Source organism: Sarcophilus harrisii, chromosome 5 (genome assembly GCF_902635505.1).
Source record: "Sarcophilus harrisii chromosome 5, mSarHar1.11, whole genome shotgun sequence".
NCBI lineage: Eukaryota > Metazoa > Chordata > Mammalia > Dasyuromorphia > Dasyuridae > Sarcophilus > Sarcophilus harrisii.
This window is the reverse complement of record NC_045430.1, coordinates 47,193,614-47,209,264: the sequence shown is the minus strand read 5'-3', so window position 1 is coordinate 47,209,264 and position 15,651 is coordinate 47,193,614. Positions and strand designations below refer to the sequence as shown.

The 15,651-nt window shown below is 35.0% G+C and overlaps 1 pseudogene; it reads left to right on the top strand.

Annotated features, from left to right (window-relative positions):
* Positions 1-2,736: 2,736 nt before the first annotated feature.
* Positions 2,737-13,216, top strand: LOC100916143 (annotated as a pseudogene).
* The last annotated feature ends 2,435 nt before the right edge of the window (positions 13,217-15,651 follow it).

The following is a 15,651-nucleotide window of genomic DNA, read 5'->3' as shown; positions in this document are numbered from 1 at the left end:
TTTTTGTGTGTGATTTGATTTATCTAGTTCTGAGAAAGCAAGATTGAGATCCCTCACTACTATAGTTTTGCTGTCTAATTCTTCTTGCATCTCTCTTAACTTCTCTTGAAATGCACTTGGTGCATATATGTTTAGAATTGATAGTACTTCATTATAAATGGTATTTTTAGTAGGATTTTGTTTCCTTCCTTATATCTTTTAATTAGATCTATTTGGGGGGGAGGTGAGATCAGGTTTGCTACCCTTTTTTTTTTTAACTTCAGCTAAAACAGATTCTCTCCAGCCTTTTTTCCTTTATTCTGAATGTGTCACTCCTTTAAATGTGTTTCTTATAAGCAACTAATATAGGATTCTGACTTTTAATCTAGTCTGCTGCTTCCATTTTGTGGGAGAGCTCATCTCATTCACATTCAGTTAAAATTACTAACTCTGGATTTCCTGGCATTTTGTTTTCCCCCAGTTATATTTTTCTCTTTCCTTTCCACTTTTCCTTCCTCCCCAGTATTTTGTTTCTGACTCTCTTGCGAACCCCTCCCCTTTTATAGTCCCTCCCCCTTTTTTTATCCCTTTCCTCATCTGCTTCTGTTCTCCCTTCTATTAGCTTCCCTCTTTTCTTTCCTCTTTCCCCATCTATTTCCCTATAGCGTGAGACAAGCTTCTTTGTGACGCTAAATGTGTTTGATATTCTCTCTTTGAGCCAAATCTGATTAGAATAAGATTCACACAATGTTCATCTTCTTCCCTTCTTTCTCACAATTTTAATAAGTCTTTTTTGCCTCTTCATAAGATGTAATTTATCCCATTTTAAGTCCATCTTCGTCTTCTTCCAGTAGAATCGCTTTTCCTTCTCTGGTTTCTTTTTATGTCTTCACAAAAAATCAAATTATACCTGCATTCTCTAAGTATGCCCATAACAGAGATACAGATCTCAAGAGTTAAATATATCATCTTCCCATATAGGGATATAAGCTTTTTAACTTTTAAAAGAATTGTTTTTCTTTTCACCTTTATATGTTTCTCTTGAGTTATTCATTTGTAGATCAAATTTTCTATTCAATTCTGAGATTTTCTTCAGATATAAATGAAATTCACCTATTTCATTGAATATCCATCTTTTCCCCTGAAAGATAATACTCACTGGGGCTGGATAATTGATTCTAGGCTGCAATCCAAGTTCCTTGGCCTTCCTGAATATCAGATTCCATGCCCTTCTATCCTTTAAAGTAGAAACTGCTAGGTCATGTGTAATCCTGATTGTGGCTCCTCAATATTTGAATTGTTTCTTTCTGACTGCTTGCAATATTTTCTCCTTAATTTGGTAATGTTGAAATTTAACTCTGATGTTCCTTGGAGTTTTACTTTTAAAGCCTCGTTCAGGGGGAGATTGGTGAATTCTTTCAATGGCTATTTTACCTTCAAGGACATCCATCAGTTTTCCTGGATGATTTCCTGAAAGATGATATCTAGGCTCTTTTTCTCATCATGATTTTCAAGAAGTCCAATAATTCTTAGATTGCTCTCCTAGATCTATTTTCCAGGTCAGTTGTTTTTCCAATGAGGTATTTTACATTTTCTTCTATTTTTAATTTTTTTTAGTTTTGTTTGATTGATTCTTGAAATCTCATTGAGTCATTCACTTTCATTTAATTCTAATTGTTAATGAATTATTTTCTTCAGTTAACTTTTTAATCTCTTTTTGCATTTGGCCAATTTAACTTTTAAATGAGGTATTTTGTTCATTGTATTTTTTTCATTTCACAAATTCTGTTTTTCAATGAATTGGTTTCTTTTTCATATCTATTTTGTAAAGAGTTATATGTTTTTTCTATTTCGTCAAATCTGTTTATAAGGAGTTTTCTTCAGATAATTTCTGCTTTTCCTTTTCTAAACTCTCTTAGCATGTTCTCATTTCCTTTCCCCATTTTTCTTCTAACTCTTTTTAAAGATCCTTTTTGAATTCCTCCAAGAGAGCCTTGTGAAATGGGGAACAACTCATAACACCCTTTGGAGTTTCATCTGGAATGATTTGCCTCTAGGATCCTCAGGGTTTGAGGTCTGTTCTTCTCTTTCTCCATAAAAGCTAACAACAGAGTTTTGTTTTGTTTTTTTGCTCATTTTTTTAAAGGTTGAGGTCTGTTCTTAAGGCAAAGAGGTGACAGCCACTTTAGGTTGTCCTGAGGCCAGTGCTGCTAATTCACTTCTGATGCTGGGTAGGCATGGCCAAGTCTCACATTTTTCTGGGGTTCAGAAGCTCCTGATTTGCCTTTTTTATTTGCTTTGGTTGTATCACAGCTAGTGTGCTGATTTACTAGCTTGTAACCATGACAAAGTAGACTAAGAGCCTCCTAGTAGTTTCCTGGTGTGGGATAACATAAAGCCCTGGCTCCCTGCCCTAAGTTCCTTGCACTGCATCTGCACTTGGCAGCCTCTCCCCCTGCCCAACTGAAACAGGATCTTTTCTGAAATACTTCCAAAGTATTTTCTTAAAAGGGATACTCTAATACAAGCTTACAAGCTGGAAATATGGCAAAGATAATTATATTGCTTCAAACAAGTCCATATAAATAGCAATTAAAAGATTTGGGGTCATTTAGTTTGGACAAGAGAGGATTCAAGGGTAATAGGCTATTATTGGAAAGACTCAGCTTTAAAACTCTAGCACAAATGAAATCTTCTTAAAGATTAGAGTTGCACAACTAATCAATCAATAAACATTTATTGAGGGATGGAGTCAAGATGGTGGTGAGTAGATAACATCTTTATCTGAGCTCCTCCTAGTGTCCCTCAGATCAATACCAGATCAAGTCTCTGAACTGGTTTTGGAGTGACAGAACCCACAAACATTTGGAATGTAACAAATTTCTAGAAGAAGATACTTTGGAAGTATTTAAGAAAATGTCTGTTTCAATATATGATGACAGTAAAGAGATGAATGTGACTACCAACTGCTTAAATCTGGAAACTAATTCTATTAATAAAAATTAATATCGAATTAGTGCTTTGGGTTGGACCATTACACTACTACATCTTGGAGTCTGTAACCCCAGGTATTATTGTTGTTGTTGTTGTTTGACTGAATGTTTTTCTATTCACATTTCTCTCTCTCCTATTTCTATATTTTTCTGATTTTTCTGCATTCCGATTTTTCAACCCAAATGCAAGATATAACGTGGTTTTATCAGCAAAAGTTCTCCCTCCACTGTTGCAGATCACAACCTCTCCATTCCATTTCATCTTGTTTACATCCTTAAAAAATCTTCCATAAGAGATCTGTATTGAAATGTCAGCAAGACAATGAAAGTCATCCTTGATTCTTTTAATGTCTTGGGAGTGTTAAAGGACTCAGGCTAACCCATTATTTTTCTCCCTTATTTGTGCCAAATCATGGTTGTTTTCTGTGTCTCTGTGTGTGTTTCTCTGTCTCTGTATCTCTCTGACTCTTTGTCTCCCTCTCTGCCTGTCTGTCTTTTGTCTGTCTCTGTCTTTGCCTCCCTTCCTCTTTCCTCTCTTCCCCCTGTCTCTTCTTGTTTCTTCTCACCTCTGACTTTTATTTTATTGAGGAGAAAATTGAGATTCAGAGATGTTATGATTTGCCTAGGGTCCCAGTCTTGAAGATGTGTCTTGAAGATGTATTTAGGTCATTTTTCATATAAAAATCATTATTAATAATATGTTTCAACCTACTTACACATATCATAAAGTCCTCCATTGTTGTTTGAGTTTCAAAAAACTGTGATCCTTATATGATCTTAGTGTTTCATAATTCACAAGCACAATATCATCAAAATATTAACATTATGGAACCATAAGATCTACCCTTCTGTTTCCTAGTTAAGTTATATATTAAAAATAAAAAGTTAGAATAGTGTCATAGCCTACAGGTTTTGCATCTACCTGAATAGGAAACATTTTCAATGTTTCTTTAGTTATCAATTCTGAAAAGTTTTTTGAAATCATTTTACATCATTCTTATCAAAGCTCCAACCATTTTCAAAACCAAAATTAGGTCAAAGTTTAAGAAGGAACTCTATGCTCTCAGAAAGTGGATGAAAAGGGTTAACAAGAACTCAGGCAAGAACATCTTAATCTAATTAAGGTCATTAACTATGGCTACCCTTGACTGCATTGAATGATTATCCAGTATTCACCAATTTAAGTAACTTATTATTCCACTTAATAAATCAACACTGTTAAATGGACTTTCTCCTAAGCTCTAAAAGTAGGTTTATCTTACTGTGTAATTTTGCATTTGGTTGGATATGAATATATAGTACTATAATTCAAAAATGTTATAAGTTAGAAAAAATCAAACACATAGGGAAACTTTGCCCTTTGGGAATCTTTCTTTTTTAAGCAAAGATGCTTAAAATTTTAAAAATTAAAAAAAAACTTTAATTAATGAATTTGTCTCTGGCAGGCTTATATCTCACATTCAGAGTACTGAATTTGCTTTCAACAATATTTAAAAAAGACTTTGATAGGAAAGAAGGTTAGAATCATTGAAATTTTCTCTAAAAGATTTTCACCTCATTCATTTCTTGATCGTAAATTATGATTTTCAATATAGTTTTGTCTAGCCTCGCATGTGTTTACCTTCATTTTGAAATCATTGACTATCAAGATACTAATATGACTTAACTTGGAGGATTTTTCCTTTGTTTTTTTTTAAGTAAAATTTTTCTTCTTCAATTTCTGTAGCAGATGCTGGCACATAAGTTACAATTATCTTCCTGCTAGTCTATTTTGTTATTATAGTCATGATAAGTATTGCAATGTCTGATTATCAAGTGTCTCATGAAATGACTTTTATCATTCATCCCAATTCCTTTATTTATTTTCCCCACAAGGATCTGCAAACTATCCTTCCACTGAATTAAAACCAGTCCTTAAATCTTTTGGTTTTCATTGTCACCAGGATGTCAGTTTATAAATAACTTAGTTCCTCTAATGATAGATGAATTGCTCATTAGCTAAAGATATCACTTTTAATACCATTAATAAAACTTGTGCTTGTAGGTGTTTTAAGAACTGTGTGATCCTGAGCACCTCTGATATGCTTTCCAACATTCTAACACTGTCAATGCAGAACTGGAAGAAAGTCAGAGATTTATTTTACAGTTTTGTCCATTTGTTGCTCATTATCAGCACAAACATATATAACCTCATGATCAATTGTCTATAGTTAGCTAAGTTGATTAAAGAGAAATAATCTACTGTCAGGTCTACACTTGTAGTTTTTCCAAGATGGTATAATAAACTCATGTTTATACACTCCTGGCACCATTGTAGTAGTTAACAGTAGGAGAAGGAGAAGAAAGAAGAAGGAAGAAGAAGGAAGAAGAAGGAAGAAGAAAGAAGAAGAAGAAGAAGAAGAAGAAGAAGAAGAAGAAGAAGAAGAAGAAGAAGAAGAAGAAGAAGAAGAAGAAGAAGAAGAAGGAGGAGGAGGAAGAGGAGGAGGAGGAGGAGGAGGAGGAGGAGGAGGAAGATGATGATGATACTGGTGATCCATGTCATTATGAGGTTTCAAGGTAGGAGTTTGATTTATACATGTTACATTGAATTTTGGATGGCAAAGATTTATAACACAATTGATAAGCTGAAGACCATCCAGAGGAAATTAACTAAAATCATAAAGGGCCTTGCTTATTATAAGCAAGGAAGGAATTAAACTTGTTTTTAAAAGATAGTATTCAAGGAAAAATCTGTCTTCAACAATTTGAAGGACTGTCATGTGGAATAAGTATTGTATTTGTTAAGCTTGATTCCAAAAAGCAGAATCAGAATAATGATGGTCACAGAGGAAAATTTAAAGCTTGATATGAGAAAAAGTTCCTAACAATTAGACCTGTTCAAAAGTGTAGAGGTCTGCCTCTTGGAGGCATGGAGGTTACTGGAGATCATCAAGCAGAGGTTAAATAACTACTGCCAAGATTCTTTCTGGCACTAATATTTTGTAATGAAATAGAATGCCTGGGCCTAGCATCAGGAAGATTCATTTTATTTAGTTTAACTCTGGTCTCAGATACTTTCTAGCTGTATAACTCTGGGCAAATTCCTTAAACCTGTTTGTATCAGTTTTTCTATCTATGAAGTTTCTCTATGAGCTGAAGAAGGAAATAGGGGCAAACCATTCCAGTGTCTTTGCCAAGAAAACTCCAAATCAGGTCAAATACAATTAAAATGACTAAACAACCACTAAGTTTCAAACAGGTATTAAAACTTGTCAAGATCTTTGTTCTTTAGTCTAGCTTTCAAAATATTAGGTCTTCATCTCAGCTTAATTTTATTTGAAAATCAGATAAGCATTTCATAATTCAAGTTATTTATGTAGTCAGGTACAATAGTACAAAAGACTTCGAGCCCTCATTACTAAGGTTAGAAAATAAGAGCACTTTACCAGAGACCCATTTCCATTTAGATTGATATTCAAAATTCCTGTTTAGCTGGCTAAATAATTTGGAGCCCACTTACCTGTGAGATCATCTAGTTATATCCCTCAAGAGAGCATTTTAGGGTTTTTTAAAAAAAATATTTTACATAAATCTAAGCAAATCATGCCTATATTTCCCTGATCTACCAGTGTAATATCACTCCCCATCAGAAAAAAATAAAAATAAACCTTTTTTTTAAAGAATTACTTTAAGTCAAAGGCAAAGCATGAGATACATTTTTCCAAAAAGTGGTTGTAGAAAGTTGAAAATTCATGTACACACTGATGCATGTAACTCTCTTTACAAACAATAATGTACATAAATGGATATCTAGACTTAGACAAGCAGAAATAAGATTAATGTATTCCTGAAGTTTTTTTTATATCTAAGCCCAAAGAAAAATATTATCCTTGTGCTGATGTTGAGGAGAATTCCTCATGTTTCTTTTTTTAATCAATTATGTTTTAAGGAACTATATCAGTTCTATTTTAATCTTGTCAGTATTGTTGAGTATCCTTAAGACCAAGGAGTTCACTGATGCAAAAGGAACAAATAGACTCAATTCTCTTCCATTAAATATGACAACAATACATTATAGTTTGCTGTTATTTTTTAATGATGGAGCCTGGCTCTGACAATTTCTTACCCTATTTCTCTGGGCATTTGACCTAGTCTTCACTAAAAAGTAACATCATAAGATCACAGATGATAGATATATTTCTGAAATTCTCTACAGTATATTTATTGGTTGATTCCTTTATTTTCAAACAGATTCTCTGATGAAATAGAAGCTGAAAGGATTGCATGACAGTTGAGAGAGGAAAAAACAATAAGATTTTATGTTGCCAATGAAATGCCTATATTCACTACATATAAAAATACATCTGGCCAAGAGAAATTAAAACAGTTTCTCAAGAATAAGAACTTTCACCAAATCTTATGAAGGTTTTCATTCTGTATTATACGATTATTATTGTTATCTTTCAGTTAAATACAAACATAGAAGATGCCATTTATAGTACAATCTAATGAGATTATTGTGAGGGCTCCTTTTCTGTCATCAAGGCATTAAAATACCTGCATTCTATATTTACTAAAGAAGTTAAGCCTTTTCTATGTACAAATAATTCAAAACTTAGGAATGATAAAGTAACAGTAGTGGAAAGAATCCTAGCTTAGGTATAAGAAGCTCTTGAATTGAGTACTTTATTCTTTATTTACCATCTTTGTGATCTTGATCAAATTGTATCTCTTGACCAGTTTCTTCATCTCTAAAAGTTGAATGAGTTGGTATAGTTGAATATTGTTTATCTTTAAGCTCCCCTGAATTTCCTACCATTAGTAACTTTTTGAAGTAGGTACTTAGTACAGGGGATCCCCTTTGTCTGTGCCATGAGCACATTGAGCACTTGAGATTCTGAGTGAGATTCACAGAGAACCACAATATTAGGGAGATAATGCTGTGACGTGCAAATGAATTAGATTTAAGTGAGGGAGGATTGTGCAAGGTCACCTGCCTCACTTTCCCCTCCAGAGTCATCTGAATATAGTGGCAAGATAGAGATTAAGATGACTGAAGATGACCCTAGATGAAATGGGGGATCTTGACCTTTTTAAGCTAAGGTCTTCAACATGTCTCAGTGTGACTGAGGCCACACCCATTCAGTGATTAAGGCTAGGTAGCAATTGAGGCAAAGAATCTCCTCTATAGCCTAGTCTAAACAAAAAAAAAAAAATCTAAATGAATGAATGAATCTTAGGGGAGAAGACCCTCAGTGTTTCTGACCAAAGTAGAAATGACTGTGATCAAGACCCCACAAAATGAACAAATGGAGCTTAGCCTAAGACCTATCAGTGGCTAATTAGAATCAGATTGGTTTTGGTTTGAGGCTTAGTCCTAAGAAATAAATCTAGCCAGGAAACCCCAATATATCTAGACAAGGTTCAGAAGCACAAAAGAGATAAATTGGAGTTCTAGAGATGTAGCCAAGATGGCAGAGTAGTCAGGAAGCTGCTTGAGCTCTCCCAGTTTCCCTCAAAAATCAACATGAAGACAAGCCTTTGAACAGAGTCTGATGGAATGAAACCACTCTCTAGCTCAAGAGAGACTGAACAAACTTCAAGAAAGGTTAGTTTCTCTGGAATAAAAAAAGTGTTCAATCCAGTTCAGATAGATTGGGAAAGCCAGTGAGAATGTCTTAATCACAGCAAATCAGCAACTAAGACCATCATCATTCCTGGTTCTATAGAGGAGCAAATCAGTGGAGCAGCTTCCAGTCCCAGCTCAGAAGGCAAACTCTGGGAAACCAGGCAGTTTCCTGAACAGAGCAGGCAAAGGTATCCCCTACAAACAAAAGGGGCCCTTGTGCTTAAAGCCAAGGCTCAGAGCTGCACAGAAAGCTTGGGACAGCTTCCTCTTTACCCCAGGAGCAGAACTCAACCTTAAAATTAAAAAAAAAGAGGAAATACCAAAAGAAAAAAAGAAAATAAGAAACAGAAAAGACCTTTGACTGTAGAAAGCTTCTATGGTGACAGGGCAGACTAAAACACAAACTCAGAAGGGATCTCAAAGAATAAAATAAATTGGCCTCAAGCCCAAAGAGGTCTTGGAAATGTCCATCAAAGACTTCAAAAGACAAATAAGAGACGAACAAGAAAAAATGAGAAAAAAATGAGAAGTATGCATGAGAGAGTCAACAGTTTGGAAAGGAAAGGAAAAAACTACATAAAGAAAACAATTTCTTAAACAGTTGAATAAACCAAATGCAAAAAGAGACACAAAAGCTAACTGAAGAAAATCACACATTGAAAATTGGAACAGGGCAAATGGAAGCTAATGACTTTGTGAGACAACAAGAATCAGTCAGACAAGCAAACTGAAAAAAAATCTGAAATATCTCATTGGCCAAATAATCGACCTGGAAAATAGATCCAGAAGAGACAATTTAAAAATTATTGGCCTACCTAAGCCATAACCAAAAATAGAACATGGATAGCATTCTTCAAAAAGTCATACAGAAAAACTGCTCCAATATTCCAGAAACAGAGGGGAAATTCTCATTGAAAGAATCAAACAATCACCAGTGAAAGAGATCCCATGAGGAAAACCCCAAGGAACATTGTTGTTAAACTCCAAAACTGTAATATCAAGGAAAAAATACTGCAAGCTGCCAGCCAAAAAACAATTCAAATATCAAGGAGCAACAGCCAGGATTAGCCAAGATCTGGCAGCCTCTACAATAAAAAATCAGAAGGCCTGTAATACCATATTCAGGAAGGCAAAGGACTTGGGGTTACAACCAAGAATTAACTATTCAGCCAGATTCAATATCATATTTCAAGGGAGGAGATGGCGCTTCAATGAAGTAAGAGACTTTCAATCATTTCTATTGAAAAAACTAGAACTAAACAGAAAATTTAATCTACAAACACAGGACTTAAAGGTTAAACTATTTATATCCCTATATGGGAAAACAATACCTGTAATTCTTGAGAAGTCTATCTGACACTGGAGTAGACAAAGTTGGGAGGCATCACACAAACCACAGAATTGGCTGTGAATGGTCTCTAATGTGATGACATCAAAGAAGAAGACATTAAGGGTGGAAAAGGTCTGTAATGGAAAAAGAGGAAAAGGAAGGTATGATGGGAAAATTAGTTTACACCAAGAGACTCAAAAGACTATTACATGGAAAGATTTACATGAATTGTCCTGGAGAGATTTACATAAATCAATGCTGAGTGAAACAAGTAGAACCAAGAAAACATTGTACACAATAGCAGAAATAATGTGTGATGATCACTTATGAAAGGCTTGGTTCTTCTCAGCAGTTCAGTGATCCAAAGAAGTCCCAATAGACTTTGAACAGAAAATGCCATCTGTAGCCAGAAAAAGAAAACAAAAAACTAAGGAGACAATATAAATCAACACATTCTATGTTCACTTCTTTTTTCTTTTTTTAAATTTCTCCCATTGTTGTTTCCTTTTTGCTCTGATTTTTCTCTCCCAAAATGATTCACAGGGCAATATGGATTAAAAATGAATAAATTTACTACAATAAAAAGAGGTGCAAAAGAGAAAATAATGCTTTTAAGAGCTTCTGTAGGTAAGGATATAATATCCTATGTGGACAGAGGAAAGGAGAGAGAAAGGAAGGAAGGAAGGAAGCAAGGAAGGAAGGAAGGAAGGGAGGGAGGAGGGAGGGGGGGAGGAAAGGAAGGAAGGAAGGAAGGAGGGAAGGAAGGAAGGAAGGAAGGAAGGAAGGAAGTGAGGGAGAGAGAGAGGGAGGGAGAGAGGAAAGGATAGAGGGAGGGAGGAATGAAGTGTTGAGGACCACGTTTAGGTGTGGAAACCAGAAAGCCTTTTGTAAAAAGGTTAAAGGGGACTGCACCATTTGGAGTAGTTAGGTTCTCCAAAGTCCCCTGCCATAGTTGTAAATCTCAGCCCCCATAGCAGTGAATCACAGCACACTAGAGAGAATAAAGGAATGTTTTGTTATTACAGTCTTTATCTTACTCTTTGAATAGAGCTGACAGGCTCAAGGAAAGACTGTCATAATCTAGAGAGTCAGAGATATCTGTCTGGAGGTCATAAAATAAATTTACAGATGCTGATGTTGCTTGCAAAAGAATGTATGCTTTTCTTTAAACAACAATAATCTTGTTGTGCTTAAAAATATACATTCTGAGTAGAGATGAAATAAATCAGAGGAAAGAGGTCAAGAGATTTTCACTAAAATTGCTTCTCAGTCTCCTTATATCATTATCATACTCTCATAAAACATGATTTATTCTGCTAGTCAGAATTAGATTCCAATCAATCTTTAGCAAGTGGCTCCCAGGACAGGAAGAAGGAAGGGAGAAAGAAAAAAATGTGAGAAAGGAAGGAAAAGAGGGAGAGAGGAAGAGAGGGGGAAGGAAGGGAGAGAAAAGAAGAAAAGGAGGGAGAGTAGGTGGGAAAGAGCATGGAATGAAGGGTAGGAGAAAGGAATAAAACAGGAAGGAAGGAAGGAAGGAAGGAAGGAAGGAAGGAAGGAAGGAAGGAAGGAAGGAAGGAAGGAAGGAAGGAAGGAAGAGAGAGAGAAAGAAAGAAAGAAAGAAAGAAAGAAAGAAAGAAAGAAAGAAAGAAAGAAAGAAAGAAAGAAAGAAAAGAAGAAAGAAGGAAGGAAGGAAGGAAGGAAGGAAGGAAGGAAGGAAGGAAGGAAGGAGGGAGGGAAGGAAGGAAGGAAGAGAGGAAGGAAGGAAGGAAGAGAGGAAGGAAGGAAGAAAGAGAGGAAGGAAGGAAAGGTGAGTGCGAGAGAGGAAGGAAGGAAAAAAGGAGAAAGGAAAGAAGGAAGGAAGCAAGGAAGAGGAATGAGAGAGAGGAAGAGAGGAAAGGAAAGAAGAAGAGAGGAAGGAAGGAAGAAAGGAAGGAAGGAGTCTTTCAGCTGACCAATTCCAGGCCAAATTTACTCATAGAGATTGTTGTTTGTCCTTTATTCTCAAAGAAGACCATTACATCAGGAAGGTGATGCCATCCTGATGAAAACTAAAGAATACCTGGGTGCTATGAGACAGAACTTGAAACAAGGTGTTAATTCACTAGAGTTGATAGAGACAATGCTTAGGTAATTGGTTTACACATTAGAGCTCCCACCTTAGAGTTCACAAGTCTGGAAGATTCACAAGTTACAACTCCATAATCCCACTCTTGGAGGAGGAGTCAACCTTTGAGTTTTCACCTTTAAAAGAGCATAAAAAGGAGCTGAGTCAGTGGAGTCAGTCAGTTCGGGAGATTGACAGAATGAGAAGAGAGTTGAAGAGATTGAGAAGCTAGAGATTGCAGTTGGGCAGAACTGGAGATTCAGAAGAGGAGAACCAAGATTCAGAGTGAGCTGAAGGCTGAAACTGGCAGACAAGCTGCAAGAGCTCTTGGAACCAAGGAGGGAGATAGGTTTCTAAGAAAACTAACCAGACTATTTTGGAAGAGACAATGAAAGATTGGATTTTAACTCCTGGCTGTATTTGAGGTGATTATTGATTTGAACTGAAACAAAGGCTGCCTCCAGAAAACATCCCCAAGAAACCTGCTCCCAGAGAGAACCATTATATTCTAGAAAAGAAGAGAACACACACCTGGGACTGTCCCAAGTAAATAAAGTTTCCTGGACTGTCTACACTTACAAGAAAAACAAGAAATACAGTTATGTATCTAGACCTTACTGTCACTTTTATGTGGTAGTCTTTAGACAAAACTTATTTAGTTAAACTTTCTAGTTTGAACAAGAAAATGTATCAAATTTGTTGTAAGTCTTTCAAGTATTTCCTGGACCTGAATTCAAGTCTTGGAATGAAAGATTTGGCTCTATATTGTGGCTGTGAAGGACAGTAATCATAGATTCAAAGATACTACAGAGACATGAAGTCAGTCTTCCAGGGATACAGAAAATAGACCGCAATTTCTCCAAGCAACTTTTCCTAAACAACTACATTATTTAAGTATCCAGTGTTCTAAAGTTAAAAGTAGATAAATACAAAATGGTAACCACATTTCGTATAAAGAAAGCTGTATTTTATTGGCTCTGTAAACAGCTGGAAAAGTTTGACCAGCAAGTTAAGGGAGAACCAAGAAATTCAACTTCTCCACCAACCAAAAAACAGGTTAAAATCGAAAAACCAAGAAGGAAATAGAGGATGAAGCAGAACTTTCATGTAAGCAGTAGCAAAATGAAGATTTAAAACAAGATTATGATGGCTTTAAAAAAGAAAAACTTTTAAAAGATGCTGCTAAAGTGCAAAAGAGGTGATTACAAATTCCAGATGGAATTTGTTGTGATTCTTTTCTCCCCAGTGAGCCTTAGGTGGGTTGTGGGTTTTTAACAAGAGTTTTGAGAGCACTTCGTAAATATGTAAATATATTTAGATTCTTTGTCCTGGTTGGTACCCAACATGTAAAGGAAAAACTATTTCAATCCTACTTTGTTTCTGTATTTTGGTGAGATTACTTGAAGAAATTAAGATTATTTATGGTTCTGAATTTTGTCTTATCAGATGAACAGCCAAACTTGCAACACCCTGTCTTCTTTATGGCCATAAAATTCAAGGTTAGGTATAGTGGAAAGAGCACTGGATTTGGGTAGGATACTTAGGTTCAAATATAAACTCTGCTATCTATTTACCTGTCTGTTTGATTTTATACAAGTCATTCATTCTTCTAGAAATTACTTATTTTTGTGTAAAATGAGAACTTCACTTAAAAGTTATTTGAGATCCTTTTTGAGAAATAACATAATTCTAGCTTTCAATCACCAGACTACTTCTTTTATATCACATTTCCTCTGTCATACTACTCAAATGTGCAATTTCTTACAAAAAGGGGCTCACCTAACTCTTGCTATTAGAAACACAGAGTATTTGGGATTTGACTTGCACACCAATATGGGTTTTATTTTGTTTAGAAACCAGAGTCCTTACAATTCACCTGGAGATTTTCCAGTGATATGTGATGCAATGCCCTATATACCTTCTGCTTTGTATTGTTGTATTCTCCTCCCAGATCCTTAAGAATCTCTAATGGTTGAGCCTATTGTTTTTGGTGGTTCACTGTCTTTCCCACTCCCTCCCCATTCCTTAAATGAATTTATCTCAGGACCTCTGCAAGCAGAACACTCCAAGAAAGAAGCTATAGAGAAAGTCATAAACCTAAAGAGGAGTAGCCTAGCTCCACAAAATGGTAAACAAAAGTACTTTACATTGTGTAGATACCAAATCATCAATAAATAAACATCAATGTGACAATTAATTGATTGCAGGTTCTCTCTTTTCAGCCTCCTAGTTCCATGGTTTTCTTTTTTTTTTTTTTTTTTAATTCTTCATTCTTGGTGACTGCAGCATTTTATACTGCTAATCTCCTTCTCTTTCTGATCTCTTCTCTCCTCACCCAAAGGCTCTGTGTTATGCTCTCTTCTTTTTTCAGTCTACATTATCTCATTTGTGTGACATCATTAGCTCCTATGGGTTTAATTATTTTCTCATGCTTTTCAGATCTATATGTCTTGCACTAGCCTCTTCTTGAGCTACTGTTATGTATCACCAACTGACTTTAGTCTTCTTGGACTTGATGTTCAGTAAGCTTCTCAACTCAACTAAATGTAAATTAAACTAAACAAAACAAATGCTCTTCTTTTCCAGATTCTCTATTGCTCTCAAATTCACTGTCATCTTCCTACTCAAAATATTAGAGTAATTGCCAAATTTTCATTCTCATTTATTTCACATATTTAATCAATTAAGGAATTTTGTTGTGTTTAATCATAACAGATATCTATCATCTATCTACCTATCCAAGCAAACTTGTATACATATATGTATGTATCTATCTATCTACCCATCCAAATCTCTCTCTCTCTCTCTCTCTCTCTCTCTCTCTCATACACCTATTGATCAGTTGATTTATCTCTATATCTTTATATCTATCCATCCAAACATCCATCCATCCATTATCCCTATTTATATCTATATATCTATCTAAATCTATGTTTATCAATCTCTCCATAGCTGTCTAAAGATCTTATATATATATATATATATATATATATATATATATATATATATATAATACACACATATATATGTGTATACACATATATATATGTGTATACACATACACACATATAAACATATGTCTTTTTCTTTAAACTCATCCAGCCATAAATCTGGCTCAAGTTCTAATCATCTTTTAAATGAACTTTTGCAACAGTTCTGGATTTCTGCCTCAAGTTTCTCCCCACTCTAAATTTCCATTCATTTAGCTTCCAAAGAGACTCTTTTAATTAGGACTTCTTTTCCACATGTGACCCATTTTTGCCCAAGAAAGTTTTAAGTGATTTTATATATATATATATATATATATATATATATATATATATATATGTAAAATAGATATACAAATCTAACATTTACTGATAATAAATTATAATTTCATCAAACCCATTCAGTTACGTGACACCAAATGGCATCATCATTTAGAGATTTGCTTTAAATCACAGATCTGACCATATGACACCCTATTTTCCCCTATGCTATAGGCTAGCAAGTCTACCTGCCTTCCTAGAATCAAATATAAATTTCTCTATTGGGGCATTCAATATTTTCATAAGTTAGCCTCTTACCTCCACAATCTCTATGATATCTACAATGACCTAACTGAACTTCTTAGAACAGGAGACTACATCTCACACCT